This window comes from Nothobranchius furzeri, chromosome 16 (assembly GCF_043380555.1).
Source record: "Nothobranchius furzeri strain GRZ-AD chromosome 16, NfurGRZ-RIMD1, whole genome shotgun sequence".
In the NCBI taxonomy this organism is placed as follows: Eukaryota; Metazoa; Chordata; class Actinopteri; order Cyprinodontiformes; family Nothobranchiidae; genus Nothobranchius; species Nothobranchius furzeri.
The window spans coordinates 45,965,038-45,979,373 of record NC_091756.1 but is presented as its reverse complement, the minus strand read 5'-3'; the positions used below and the strand labels follow the sequence as shown (position 1 = coordinate 45,979,373).

Sequence of the window (14,336 nt, the reverse complement as noted above, 5' to 3'; positions counted from 1 at the left end):
TGTGCAAGAAAACATTTTATTTGCTTTTAATTCTTTGGAAAAATAATTTGTGCCTGAATGTGCTCACGCCTCACTCATAACATTGCATTACAATAATAAAGAAGACGATTTTTGTGCATGGATTTACCATGGGAGATGGAAGCATAAAGAAAGGTCACCCAGCAAAGGATGAGGTCAATGGGAACTACATCCACATGAATTATAAGACGGACCAGTGAACCATCTCTCCCCGTCGACCACATCTAAAGAGAGGCTGATGAGGTTTAATGGTGCTGTTTTGTGTGCATTCGATCTGGGAGGCCATACAGGGGTCCGGGGAGAGGAGCTATGACTTTTCAATGATGCTTTATATCCAATTATCTCCCTGCTGAATAGGAGAAGGAATGACAAACATGGGCTAAATGGTGCATTTCATATATGGTCAAACCCACTTTTAACCTCTGTGCTAAGGCCAAGATGGGTCGTTACTTTCTTGTACTTTCAGACACGCAAGGACACAACTTTACTGAATGTTATTGATAAGTATTAATTAATATCAACCAATGTCAAACACAAATTCAACTTGTATTTAAATATTATTTTAGTCAACTTCATTTTGATCTCAAATTTTGCAATGGCTCACTTCAAAAGACTATAATATAGTACATAAAGCACACTTCCAGCACTCAAGATTTATGGCTCTTGCAGCAAACAAATCTAACAATAAGCAGCTCTGAAGTTACTTAGAATAATGTTTTGCACCCAAAGAGAAAAATACTTGTATAGCTACAAAAGTAATGAAAAGAAAAAACTAATGTTACCAAAAATACTTATAGAAAAAAAAATGAATTCATGCAAACAAGATATGGCTTAATGGTCTCTAGGCTAATTTGAAAAGTTCCTATCTTTGTATTTTCCTTCTGTTTTAATTATTTCTTCTGATTTTGGGTTTAATAAAACACAAGAAACTGCGATGGGATGGCAGATAAACACATTAACTTACACAAGAGGCAATAACCTGAGAAAATAAGCGTTTTTCTATTAAGCTGGGGTTTAGGAGAAACACAACACTAATGCTTTCTCTCTCGTGAATTGTTACAAGCATGCCAAAACTCTCAAGACGGCATTCTGCCATGGAAAATCCCATTTGATTGTTCTGTAATTGTACAGTACATGTTCATGGTAATTTGTGAAGTTCACGTTTCAAGGAGCAGGATATTGTTCCTGGACTTTTTTCAGGTTCTGTTGAGAAAAAACATTCACACCATGATAGAATTAACTGCCAAGAATGTTTGAAATGGCTTAAAATAGCAGAGATGTAAAAAAAAAAAAAAAAAGAATGTGACTGCTGAAGTAAAAAGCAAAAAAAGGCCTACATTTTTTTTATTTATTTATATATATTTTTTTTTGCATTTGCTACTCTGCATTAGGTGCTTAAGGAAAACTCTGAACTAGATTTGATTTGAGCACTGATAAAAAGAAGCACAACAATGTTGCATATGCAGCTCAGCTGTGTGGGGTATTCCAAATCAGCTCAACGTTTTGACACACAAAAAAAGATGTGATAGAGGCACCTATCAGTTATAATCAAGTGCCAGTACCGAGAAAAGGGACATTTTCGTCTGTGGCTGTGGAAATGGTGCACATTTGACGTCTGTATAGAAAATCAGCCTAAATGCACTTTGGACAGTGAAGACAGATGGTTTGAAAGATGAGTGAAGGGAGCAACACACCCTTTTTGACCATGATATGATAGATTGTGATAGTAGTCCTTGTTACGCTGTGTGATGCATGATGCCAGACAGTAGAACTTCTACAATAAAGTCACAAACAAAAGCACATAAAAGCACCAATGTTCTAAGTGGTGGACCATAAAGACAAGGCAATGAAACAAGACAGTTCTAAACTTGCTTTTCCTTGAATTTTCAGACTTTGGGGGGGGGGGGGGGGGGTTAAATTGACCTTTGGTGACCCTGTCACACTGAAAGACCACAGGTCATGGATTCAAACTCTAGACCAAGGAATTTCCTTTTGACATTTTCAAGTTAAGTGACTTTGTTTAAACCTATCACAGTGGTGAAATCCATCATCACTCTCCATCCATACTGGGTCTGTGGTTCTATTATGCAGGTTTGACACATAAATTCCCCTTCGAACTGTAATGCATTCTCAAGGATGTCATGCTTATTTCATGTTATTCTGTAAGATCAGGGTGCAGAGCAAAGATCTGCAGACCCACAAAGGTTTCAATTGTCTCTCTTGGTTATGCATGCAGCCAGAAGCTGAAGCAAACAGTGAGAAACATTTCAATTGTTGTCTTTCCCCACTAACTTAAATGGATTTGGCACCTTGCATGTTCTCACTATGGATGCTCTGATTTTCTTTGGATACTTCAGATTTGTCCCACTGCCCAAAAACATGCATGTTAGGTTGTTGGAGATTTTAAATTGAACCTAGATGTGAGTGTGCATGGTTTTCTCCTTTTGCTTTTCAGTGCTAGCCCTGCATTAGACTGGTGACTTGTCCAGGATGAACCTCACCTGTGACCCTGAACTAGAAGAGAAAGGTATAGAAAATGCATGGATGGACAGTCAGATGACTAAAGCAGACCTGAGAGCCTCTTCCAAACCCTGTAATTGAAATAGCAAAAAGAAAAGGGGTCTAATTGATACAAATGTGGTAATTTTACACATTTTAGCATATACGGTCACTTAATTTTAACATTTATTTAAGTAGGACTCCTGAGATTTTCTCTTCTGCAAGAGTCTCCTGGCCGATCAATCCAAGCCCATTAGTTCAGCCATATCTTGTTCATACTTTAAAGGTAATCTTGTTTTCTCTGTGCCACAGATATGCTGTCAATGCTCACACAGCCTGCCACCTGCCTGCCTGCTCTCCTGGAAGTCTGTCAAACTCCTCCCATAATCCCTCAGCACCTCTCTGCCTCAGTAGTTCAAATACAGACAAAGGTGAGCTCAAGTTTCATACCGGTGTTGCACAAGTCTATAAATAATTATAACTAGGGATGAGCCGGAAAGCATTTTTGACGAATACGAGCATGAAACAAGTACAACCCGTAAATATCTGTGCTGAAGGAAAATCCTCATTGGGTAACTGACTGTCTTCACGCTCTGTGATTGGCCAGTCAAATAGAGCGCCCGCCCTTCCCAACATACAAAACTCTGCACCTGGAGCTCAGTCCACGTCCGGTCCATCCAAGCACACACACAGACAGTAACGGATCTCTCTGTGCTTGCTTCACTGTTGCTCACGTTTCTTCAGTACTCCCTAGGTTTTCTTCAGTTCGCCTCTTTTTAAAGTTACTTTAAAGATATTTAAAGTTAAATTGTTCGTAACGTACGTGGTGCATTTGACAAGACAGAGCTGAAAACGGCTCGTGCTGCGTCAGTCACTATCTCTGCTCCGGTCGGGTTTTTTTTTTTTTTACCTCTCTCTCTCCTCTCTCAGGATCCACTCCCCCTTTCCTATTCACTCTCTCTCTCTTTCTTTACATTTTTAAATCACAATTGTCTTATTTTTTGCTCATTTTAAATATACTTCAATCATTTTCTAAATTATTTTTTCCCATTTTACATGTTTTGCTTTTGTGAAGCGCCCCGTGATTTTTATCTTGAGAGGTGCTATAGAAAAGCTCTCTCTCTCTCTCTCTCTCTCTCTCTCTCTCTCTCTCTCTCTCTCTCTCTCTCTCTCTCTCTCTCTCTCTCTCTCTCTCTCTCTCTCTCTCTCTCTCTCTCTCTCTCTCTCTCTCTCTCTCTCTCTCTCTCTCTCTCTCTCTCTCTCTCTCTCTCTCTCTCTCTCTCTCTCTCTCTCTCTCTCTCTCTCTCTCTCTCTCTCTCTCTCTCTCTCTCTCTCTCTCTCTCTCTCTCTCTCTCTCTCTCTCTCTCTCTCTCTCAATTCATGCACTTAAATATTAATGTTCTGATTTTATTGAAAAACTTGTTCTGTAATAGTTCCTTTACTATTGTGATCAAAAACATTTCATCTCAACTCTGAGGCTGCTCTGTAAATAGTTTTCAAATAAACAATACACATAGCAACTTCTGATCAGACTTAAAATAACGTATTGGTTAAACTACACCCATTTCCAGGTTAGGCCACGCCCACTCCGAGTACAGATACGGATACAGATAATTTAGATGGTTGAATAGATACAGATACAGATAGTAGTGTACTCGCTCATCCATTATAACCAAATTCATGTCCACCTGAACTGCTCTGTTTTTGAGTACGACAATTCTGAGCCATTGTTTTAGCTATTGATCTAATTTGCTTTATCATTCACAATTAAATTTAGCATTTCTGTGTCTGCAAAAACAATGAGCACAAATTCCTTTTGAAGAATTTATCTTAGGCCAGCAGAAAAGAAACTGAGTTAGGTGATGCCTTTAGGTGATAGTAGAACTGGACTGGTTTGGATGGTATTTTTATTATTAGTAGTAGTTAAATTATTTTTAAACACATTAATTTGAATGTTTTTTCAATCATAGCTACACTGTGCAATCAAATCTTTAAGGAAAATTAGTAGGTAGAAATGTAGACTTATTTAGCGTACTGCTAGCTTACAGTGAGGATCATAAGTATTTGAACACCTTGCAAAAGCATGTTCTCCCACTTAGAAATCATGCGGGGGCTTAAATTCACATTGTAAGGGCATTCCCACTGTGAGTCAGCATTTTTTTTTAAATCAGGAAATCACATTTTATGATTTTTTAAAGAATTTATTTGTATCACACTGCTGCACATATGTTTTGAAAATCTGACAGTCAGCAAGAATGGCTCTCAAAGACCTCACTGTGTTAAGAAAAAAAATTAACTTTACAAAAACTGAAGAATCTAAAACAGAAAAAATAAAAAGTTAACAGAACAAACATAACACCATAATTCCATTTAAACTAATAGCAGCTCTAGTCAAGTCAAGTCAACTTTATTTATAAAGCACTTTACAACAGCATAAAAGCTGACCAAAGTGCTTAACAAGCCAAAAGAACAGAAGTTCCCTAAAAGTTCTAAAAATAAGATAAAAAGGTCATCACAAAGTAAAAACATGATAAAAACAAACATATCAAACTGACAGAAAAGCTACTAAAAACAGATGCATTCTCAAACTGAAATAAAGCAACTGAGAACAGATGAGTCTTTAAAAGTGATTTAAAACCGACAGTGACGAAACCATCCTAATCTGGATTGGGAGCGCATTCCACCACCTTGGAGCTGCTACTGAGAAAGCTCTATCACCCCTGAGCTTTTTCTTTGTTCTCGGCACCTCCAGAAGAAACTGGTCGGCTGACCTCAGTGACCGAGACGGGGAGTGAGCAACTAAAAGTTCACAAAGATACTGCGGAGCAAGGCCGTGTGCCACTTTAAAAGCCAATAAAAGTAGCTCTAATATCCTCGTAACTAGAAATAAAATAATATTTTCCTTGTTATTTCCTTTTTTTGTTTCTTTTTAAACTCCATTGTGTTTTCTCTTTTCTTGTTTAATACACAGCGTAGCAAATTATTTACCTTGAATTGCTGACAGTTTTGGCGTCATACAGTCGCCATCTTTAAAGCCTCACTGGTGTTGATGGCGTCATTACCGCTGTTTATACGCAGGATGTAGAAGACATTGTCACTCTCTACTGCCCACGCCTTTTGGGTCGATAACCACATTCTATGAATGATCCAGTGTGTTAAATTCTTCATCTTTATTCATGGTCCAGGGTCCACGTCTCCTTATTTCATTCGCCTCTTTTACCCATCTTCTGTTGTTATGATGCGTGTGCTGTCCCAGTCCGTTATATGATTTTAATGCCGTTAACACCCATAAGGCTCTGAAGTTGGCAACTAGGTGACACCAACACTGTCCACAATTCTTTGTAAACACATTGCTATGCTGTGAATTAACAAGGGAAAAAAATGGAAAAACATTTTTGGGTCCACAACAGTACTACTATTCACAGTAAAAGCCCCACTTCTAAATGGACTGTATTTGATGTAGCGCCTTCTAGAGTCCCAGAACTCCCCAAGGCACTTTACAACACATCAGTCATTCACCCACGCACACACACATTCACACACTGGTGGTGGTGAGCTACACTGTAGCCACAGCTGCCATGGGACGCACTGACAGAAGAGAGGTTGCCAAACACTGGTGCAACGGGTCCCTCTGACGGTCACCAGGAGGCAAAGAGGGTGAAGTGTCTTGCCTAAGGACACAACAACAGCGACAGACTGAGCAGGAATCGAACCTGCAACATTCCAATTATGGGGCGACCACTTAACTCCTCTTTCACTGTTGCCCCTGATTTCTAAAAATTCTAAATGAGAGCATAATATGAAACATTGTACAGTGTTTCTTGGTTGTTTTAGGGCTACCAAATAATATTGGGAGCTGTATTTGAACATAAACGGAAATTTTAAAATGTTAAAAAATGTCCACATGACTTCTACTTCCTGTTTTAAAATGACTGCGATCTGAAACCTAAATATTCTGCACAGACTTGGAAATTGGAAAGCAGTTCTGTTTCAGAGCTGAAAACATGAGCACTGCTTGTAAACACTTGCGCCGTGCTAAAAAGGTTTGAAAAAAAGTGTAAATGCAATCACAAGTAACAGTTACAAAGCCTTACCGCCCTTATTAAATGGAGCACAAGAAAAAGAAAACCCAGACAATGAGTTGGGAATCTTTCTCTTAAGTATGCAAATTCATTTTAAGACAGCCTCGTGAATTTGGCAGCTTTTGGAAGTGTGAGCAATGCCAAAACAATATGCAATGAACGCTTGTCCAATAACAGCTGGCATTGTGCAGTGTGGGATTGTGATGGCTGTATGAGTTTGTGATTGGCTGAGATGGACAGCTTGTCTTGTTTCTGCCAGATAGTGGAAGATATTGCCGGCTTGGGTACCAGAGCAGCAACAGACAAAAGGAAAAATTGAGGAAGTGAAAATGCAAATGCCACACTATGTTCTGCAGCTACACTAAGGACCACACAGAGAGGTAGAGGAATGTTATCTTGATGGCTCTGGTGAATCATTAGCTTTTAAAGTTCTCTTACTCTAAAGGCAGTAAAACATCACTTTTTCCTGTCTGAGTTTATATTTACAAAGTTCATGTAGTAAAGATATTTTTCATAAATTATTATTATTTTATATAATTTTGAAGTGGCGTTTTGTTGAGCTGTTTTCAGTAGTCAGTATTTCACCAGCAGTAAACGGCAGCTTTGACATTCTCAGTCTGGAAATTAAAGCAAAAGTCATGCAGTAGAAAAGTTATAGCTTATCAGACTGGGCATTTTGTAATAGTATTTATTATTGTATCACTATCATCATCATAATTTATAGCAACATGTGCTGACAACAAGCGCAACAAATGAGGACATAAATAATGTTCCTCAATCAAAGTGTGTGTGTGTGTGTGTGTGTGTGTGTGTGTGTGTGTGTGTGTGTGTGTGTATAGCTGTATGTGTGTGTAGACACACACACACACACACACATATATATATATATATATATATATATATAATTTTTAAACACTTAATCCAAGTTTTTAACAGCATTTACATATGATTTATGATTTATTAAGTATTTTATTATTTCAAGTGTCTATTTTTCTTTGATTCATCATTGTTCATCTATTACATCACTGTGATGTTAATTTAGATATTACTGTAAATCATGATTGTTTTTTCAGAGGAAGCCTCAGCAAAGTTTTTTTTCTTCATCTGAGCAGAATGGATAATGGATTGTGTGATAATCACTGACATCATTGCTTTTATTTATACAAAATTTCTTCTTGATAATATAGAAATCTTCCAGTAAAAATTAACAGGGTTTTTTTTTTTTTGACAGGTAAAATGATTGGACTTATATGACAACTAATTATGTTCCACTGTAACCGTAGACAACCATCTAACCAGCTTGTCTTGGACTGGGATTGTACAGGACTACTTGCTGTCTTGGATTTGTGTAAGAGGTTAACTTGTATCATAAGTGTTTGTCTCTTCAGGAATGACAAATGAAAAGATACTGGCTGTCAGAGCAACATATTTACTATGTTGGCTTGAATGTCATAATAATGTGCCAGGAAAAAATGTTAGAGCAAGTAAAGCTGCTTTTATAAAAGGCACACGATTAAAAAAGTAGGATTTTTTTGACAGAAAAACTATCAACCTTTGTTCAACCACAAATAACACAATTATCCAGTATTTACTTATCTTGAATAAAAAAACATACTCGGGATTTTGAGTGTTGTTGTTTTTTTTTAACCTTTATTTATACTAAATCCCACGGAGAAACATTCTCATTTTGAAGAGACGTTTCCCAACCACACATAAAAAGTTGCAAACAAGACATGTTCAAACAAAACACCAGCACAAGTTCATAATAAAGAGCAGTGTTGAAAATGTGTAAAATCTGGAAGGTTTATGTGAAAACAACTGGACTTGTCTTTTTTTTTTCTTTGAAGATACTTTGCCTCAGCCCAGAAGGCTCTTCTGAAACTTGGGTTGGCAGAAGCTTTATAAGATGTGGTCTGAACAAACATGCTGATATGGGAGTTGCTGGTGAGGTTATTGTTATTACTAAGAAGGCCATTAAGGTCACATAAGTCCCTAGCCCCCCCCCCCCCCCCCCCCCTATTCTGCTCCCTTATTGTGTACCGTAGTTAAAGTTCCCAACAGGTCTCCAACAAAGCCCACCTGTTCACTGTTTTTGTCACATGTCTCAAGGTGAGTTTCATTGAACTGACAGGGGAGACAAATCAAGACTGCATTAATGGTACTGGAAAGATGAAACCAGGGCCACCCTCTTAGCTCAACGTTTGTTTTTTATGTTTCACTTTGATGACTTCTTTCACCACTCTCTCAAACCATCCATCATTCTGAGGTGTAGATGGACTGCGAAGTCTACACCTGAAGCATTGTTTCTTCTGTGTTGTGCTATCCTTTTGTGTAACTGTTGTTTAGTTTCTCCGACACAGAAGTATCAATTAAACACAGAAGAGCCAAGTAGTCATAGGACCTTGATGGCCTTATTATTAATAACAGCCCCACCAGCGACTCACACAGCCCTATCAGCAAGTTTGTTTCAGACCACACCTTAGAAACCTCCTACTCCCAACCCAAGTTTCAGAAGCTTCTTGAATGAGAGGCAAAACGTCTTCAAGAAAAACTAGATAAACCCTGTTGTTTCCAACTAAACCTTCAAGATTACCATGCCCTAGACAACAGAATATACACAAATGTAAAATAAGTCATTAAAAACCTATGATTAAGGAAAAAAAGCAGGAGTTTACTGCCATTTCTTTCTTTTTTTTTTTCTTTTTTTTTTTTTTTGAAAATGTTCACTCACATGTTAAATTTATTTATAGGAATCAGACTGTAGTTCTTTCTGGAGATGCTGGTGAAGGTTCACAGCCATCCTGGTCATTAATCCAAAGGGGTTCGAATGAAAGCAATTGGACTTAAAGACTTGAAGCTCCCATATTCCAGTCAGAATTGACAAAGCTCCTTGGATGAGAAGCAAAATGCCTTTGACAAACCGAAGAAGTCTAGTTGCTTTCATTTGAATCTCTTTGGATTTCTGGAGATGATTCTAGGCTAGTAGTAAGCACGTTTAGGACATTGATCACAGAACCTGTAAAGATAAAACGTCAAGCAGAAATTTGAAAAACACATTTTATTGAAATCTGAGAAGCTGCAATGTAACAGCTCACAAAACTGACTTGAGAGGCAAATCTCAATAATTGTGTTGTCTTTTAGTCCTAAATGGACACAAGATGCCTAAATGAATATTAGAAAATGTTCCAGTCTCTAGAGTTGTCATGAGTCATTGGTGTGGACTTAAATACAACTAACCATACAATGCAGGGGGTAATAAAACAAACAACAAAAACAGAGATGACCTAACAGTATGAGTACAATATATAACCCTTATTTCTGCAAGACAAAATAACCAAAAAACTAAAGTCGTCAGCAAATGGAGACCTCAAACCTGAGGATATACATAATCAGAAGGAAAGAGTTACTGGCTGAGTTTATGACAACATTAAGAAACTATATTATAATGTGTGGAGCAGGATTTAGAAATAAATGAGAAAAAATATGCTTAATAAATTAGAATTATCAGCAGGGAGAGGTCAGGTCCAGTTCTAGATTTTTGTTCTTACAAAAGCTGTTAAGTCCTCAGCCGACTCCGTCAACATGGTAACCCATATTGCTCTGTGAAAGTTTCAGGATAGAAGATCAGAGGATAAATTAATAAACCTAATCTCCACTGTTAGCCGCTTCTATAAATCCATGGTATCTTTAAGTGGTTTATGTAATAGGAGCCTCACGAGAAACAGATTCAGAAACCAGATGAAATATTAAATACTTGAAACTGAACTAAACACAAACCCACACCTTTATGTTATCATGTTAGATGCCATGCAAATTACGTTGTGTGCTGAAACAGAAATAATGCTTTCGGGGAGAGAATTTGGACAAACTTGTTAAACCTGTTAACACACCCGCTGTATGAGCAAGCCGTGACCAACACTGAGACTTTGTTGTTCATAACAGCAAGGACCTCTGCAAGTGAAAGTGTCTGTTCCAGCCAGGTCGTCTCTTCCAAAAAGGGATATTCAAACTGACAAGAGGCAACTCTGAAAGCAAAGGGTAAGACCATTACTCTTTTTCACTTCTCTTAATGGTGTTCTTTTGCTTCCTTTCCAAGTTGCTTTCATGGCTAGGGAGGGGTTATGGAATTTCATTACTTATGATTGAAAACCAGTGAAGTTTTGAAAGCAGAAAGGTGCATTCCAAATGCCAGGATACCCTCCAGATGCCAGCAATCTAATTTACTGTCAGTGTTAATAAATGAAGAGCCACCCAGATGGCATGGCTAAGTTGTTATTCCACCATCAAGGTTATCGTGTATTATCTGATAATGTCTGTGGAGACCAATTGTATCTGACAGTTAAAACAGAAGGCCTCAACTTCTGGCGGAAGCGATGATCATCGGTGTGGAAGGATTGTTAATGTGTCAAATCAATGTGACTTCACTCAATGAAGTGTTCATAAAAAGGATTGAGGATTAGATTGGAACGTTAACGATTGTCTCCTGGGGATGATTAGGATTCTGTGATGAAACTAAAAGTTTATTTCCATAATCCAAGTAGTAAACAGAGTGCAGGGTTAGGCCTGTCTGGTAATGTGTGTTACTGTAGAGATGAATCGGACTGTCTACATTATCTTTTTTGTGCTTACAAAGATTGTTGCCTGGCTAGTTTCAAACATTCCTAAAATAATAATAATAATCCCATTTCCTGTAGGTGCATTTTCTTCTCGTGCTCTTAGGTCTTCTGCTCACTCGCTTCTCTGCGTTCCTAAGTCACAACTCATGGTTTATGGTCTTAAGCTTTAGAATGATCTTCCCCTCTCTGTCAAACAGTCTCAGTCACTAAGCACTTTGTCTCAAGACTCATTTATTTAGCTTGCATTTAACTAATTTTAACCCATTTCCAATGTCAGTGGGATTATGGTTTCTTTATGAATTTATATTTTTTATCTGTTGAACTTTGTTTTACTGCTGTTTTATTTCTCCATTCTATCTTTTTCTAGGTAGGTGTTGTTACTGTTGTCTTGTTGCATTTGCTCTACGTACTGAATGTTGGTGGGCTCTTTTGTCCTGTATAAAGTGCTTTATAAATAAACTGGAACTTTGACCATTTTTCTTCCCTTTACTCCCACAGATTGCAATCATTTATCCTGACTATATTATTAAATTTTACTTTTTCAAACTAAATCCACATCATGGGCAAAGGCAAGAGTGAGGAGTGGGATGAAAAGCACAATGACACAAGAACAACTCAGCCCACAAAACAAGAAGAAAAACAACCTAATCGCTCCAAAAACAAATGTCCCAAGTGCTGCTTGAAAACCAGGGACTGCCTGATGAGTCCAGAGTGTGGCAGGTGTCTTCAGATCTCCAGCGTTGTTGCCTTTTGTGGGATGTGTATCCGCATGTGGACGTGTAAGTGTCAGAAACGGCAGTAAGTTACTATATTATCAGCTGCTCAAAATGTCTACTAGATGTACACCAATTATGGTCTAAATAGTCAACAAAAGGTTATCCACCCTAGCAAACAGAATGCTCTAAAGCTCAGTCAATTTACTATAAACTGAGCTTAGATTTGGAGTTGTTGCAGCCAAGTGTCCTCCACTTTTTATACTTTCAGTGGTTACAGACTATGCAAAGAAATGTCTAAACTTTTCCATTAGCATTCAGAGGAAACCCTGTTAGCAAAATAGCTCATGAACCATGGAATTGGATTAATTTGAACAAAACTCTCAGAAGATAATCATCAGATGTAACTACTACTATGATTACCTAACTTTGGTTTTATTTGTATTTAAAAAGGCACAGCTAAACAACACCAACTGTGGCTGTAAGAGGGTTGAAAAAGACCAAAAATAAGACTTTTATTTATATTTATTGCGTCTCAATAAAATCTCAGGTAAAATCACAAAGTGCAGTTTGACAAATGTTGAGCTGTTTATGTGGTGGCAGCATATTCACTGATGACTCAAATGATTTGAGATTGCACGCTATTTTTTCAAGATTTGACCAAAATTGCAATATGTCAATTCTTTTTCAATGTTAATTGATATAACTTTAAAACTTTAGCTGCAAAGACAGCTGGCAACTTGTAATCCCTGCTAGACCCTTTAATTTAGAATGAAAATACGAGTGAGATTATTTCTTTAAGTTCACAGAATGCTTTTTTTTTATCTGTACAAAGCTTTTCCAACATCATCACTACTTTCAGTTTTAGAAAGTATCCCCTTTTTAAATTTTGTATTCATTGTAATTGTAATTCCAACAACGTGATTAATTTTGCTTCTGCAGAGAACTTCCTGTTAGAGGACTTCTAAAATGTTAATGGAAACAAAACGTCTTACTCTGTTAAATTTCAATAATGCTTTGTTCTTTGGTCATTGCAGAGGGAAGCCTGAGGCATCAGAACCACCTGTTCTGGACTACATCTATAGAACACCCAAGTCCCTTGAATACATTGGAGTCATGCTGTCTGGTTTTATCCTTTTCTCAGATGAGAAAGTGGAAGTTTCCTTCCTTCTTATTTTATAACTTATATTTTTGGAAGGTATTCAATGTGAAGTAAAATATATACCAGTATTTCTTTTTTTGAAGTCAATATAATTTAAATGGGATTTTTTGGCTTAACTTCAGAACATGAAACTGTACTTTATGTACATGTAACTTTAATATTGTCGAATGTGTGTCATGTTTTCAAAATGCAAATATCTGAAGTTGAAATCATAATATAAATAATCAACTGCCATATGTAAATAAAAAGACAAAAATCACAAACAGTCTGCAATAACAAAATACAAGCATTAAACAAAAAAAGAAAAAAGAAAGAAAGAAATGTGTTTGGTTGTTAAGTGAATTGCAAAAATAAATTATATTTGAATTTTAATAAATTCTCTGAGGCTTGGAACCCCTCCAGCGTCCATACGTCCTTGGGGGCAGGTCTGTGGCCCCTCACACTCACTATTGTACACTCCTATAGAGAAACCTTACAAGCACATGTATGCACACTAGTGCTCACATGGTGCTCTTACAGTAGTGTGGACTTGGGAATTTTAAACACATGACCAAAGGCTGTGCTTGGCACTAATTGTACTATGAATTTTTACCATGTGCTTTTCAGTAAAAATTGTTACTGTTGTATATCCTCATGTTGTGGGTGCAGTGACATTTTGGTTTTGATGTATTTTTTGTGTATCCCCTTTTCTCTTGATTTCTGCAGGTAAAAAAGCACATTTTTGTTAATCAGCTATTAGTTTGTTTTTTTACCCCCACCTCTTATTTTTTCTCCACCTTTCTCTTTCACTCCTGTCTCCGTGTCTGTTGCAATTTAAAACCACTGAAAATATTTCTAATAATGTTTTGGTGTCATGTGTGGTGTTGATGCCACCTGTGAGAGAAGAACTGCCTTCAGCATTCAGACATCAATTCTGAAAGCTTCACAACCAGAAAGGAAACTGTAAAATAAATAAATAAATAAAAAAAATTCCTATAGAAAATGTCATTTCAATTTTGATGAGTGAAACAGATGGAAAAAATGTTAAAGCAAATAACTGTTTATATTTACACAAAAAACACCTTCCACTAAATGCGATGGCTGACTGGGTGATGTTGAGAACATTGACAACGATCTAAGTAAGAAAGGGCGTCAGTTTGTTTTCAGAATTGCTGGGGACAATAACCATACACTTGAGTGGGGTTTAAAAATTGCTGGGGACAATAAAGTAGGCTAGCACAGGGGTCAGCGGCTCTGGAACCGCATG

General features: G+C 37.3%; 1 long non-coding RNA gene across 2 annotated transcripts in view; it reads left to right on the top strand.

The window, feature by feature from the left end:
- LOC107387693 (uncharacterized) overlaps positions 1-14,067 on the top strand; it is a 68,625-nt gene extending 54,558 nt beyond the window's left edge. The window contains exons 3-8 of one of the 2 annotated variants that reach the window (XR_008565566.2): positions 2,474-2,545; positions 2,830-2,948; positions 7,831-7,947; positions 10,542-10,637; positions 11,714-11,994; positions 12,966-14,067. This is a non-coding gene — a long non-coding RNA (uncharacterized lncRNA). The remainder of the gene's footprint in view (positions 1-2,473; positions 2,546-2,829; positions 2,949-7,830; positions 7,948-10,541; positions 10,638-11,713; positions 11,995-12,965) is intronic. The other variant, XR_001573233.3, reaches the window with a different exon arrangement.
- Positions 14,068-14,336: the final 269 nt, after the last annotated feature.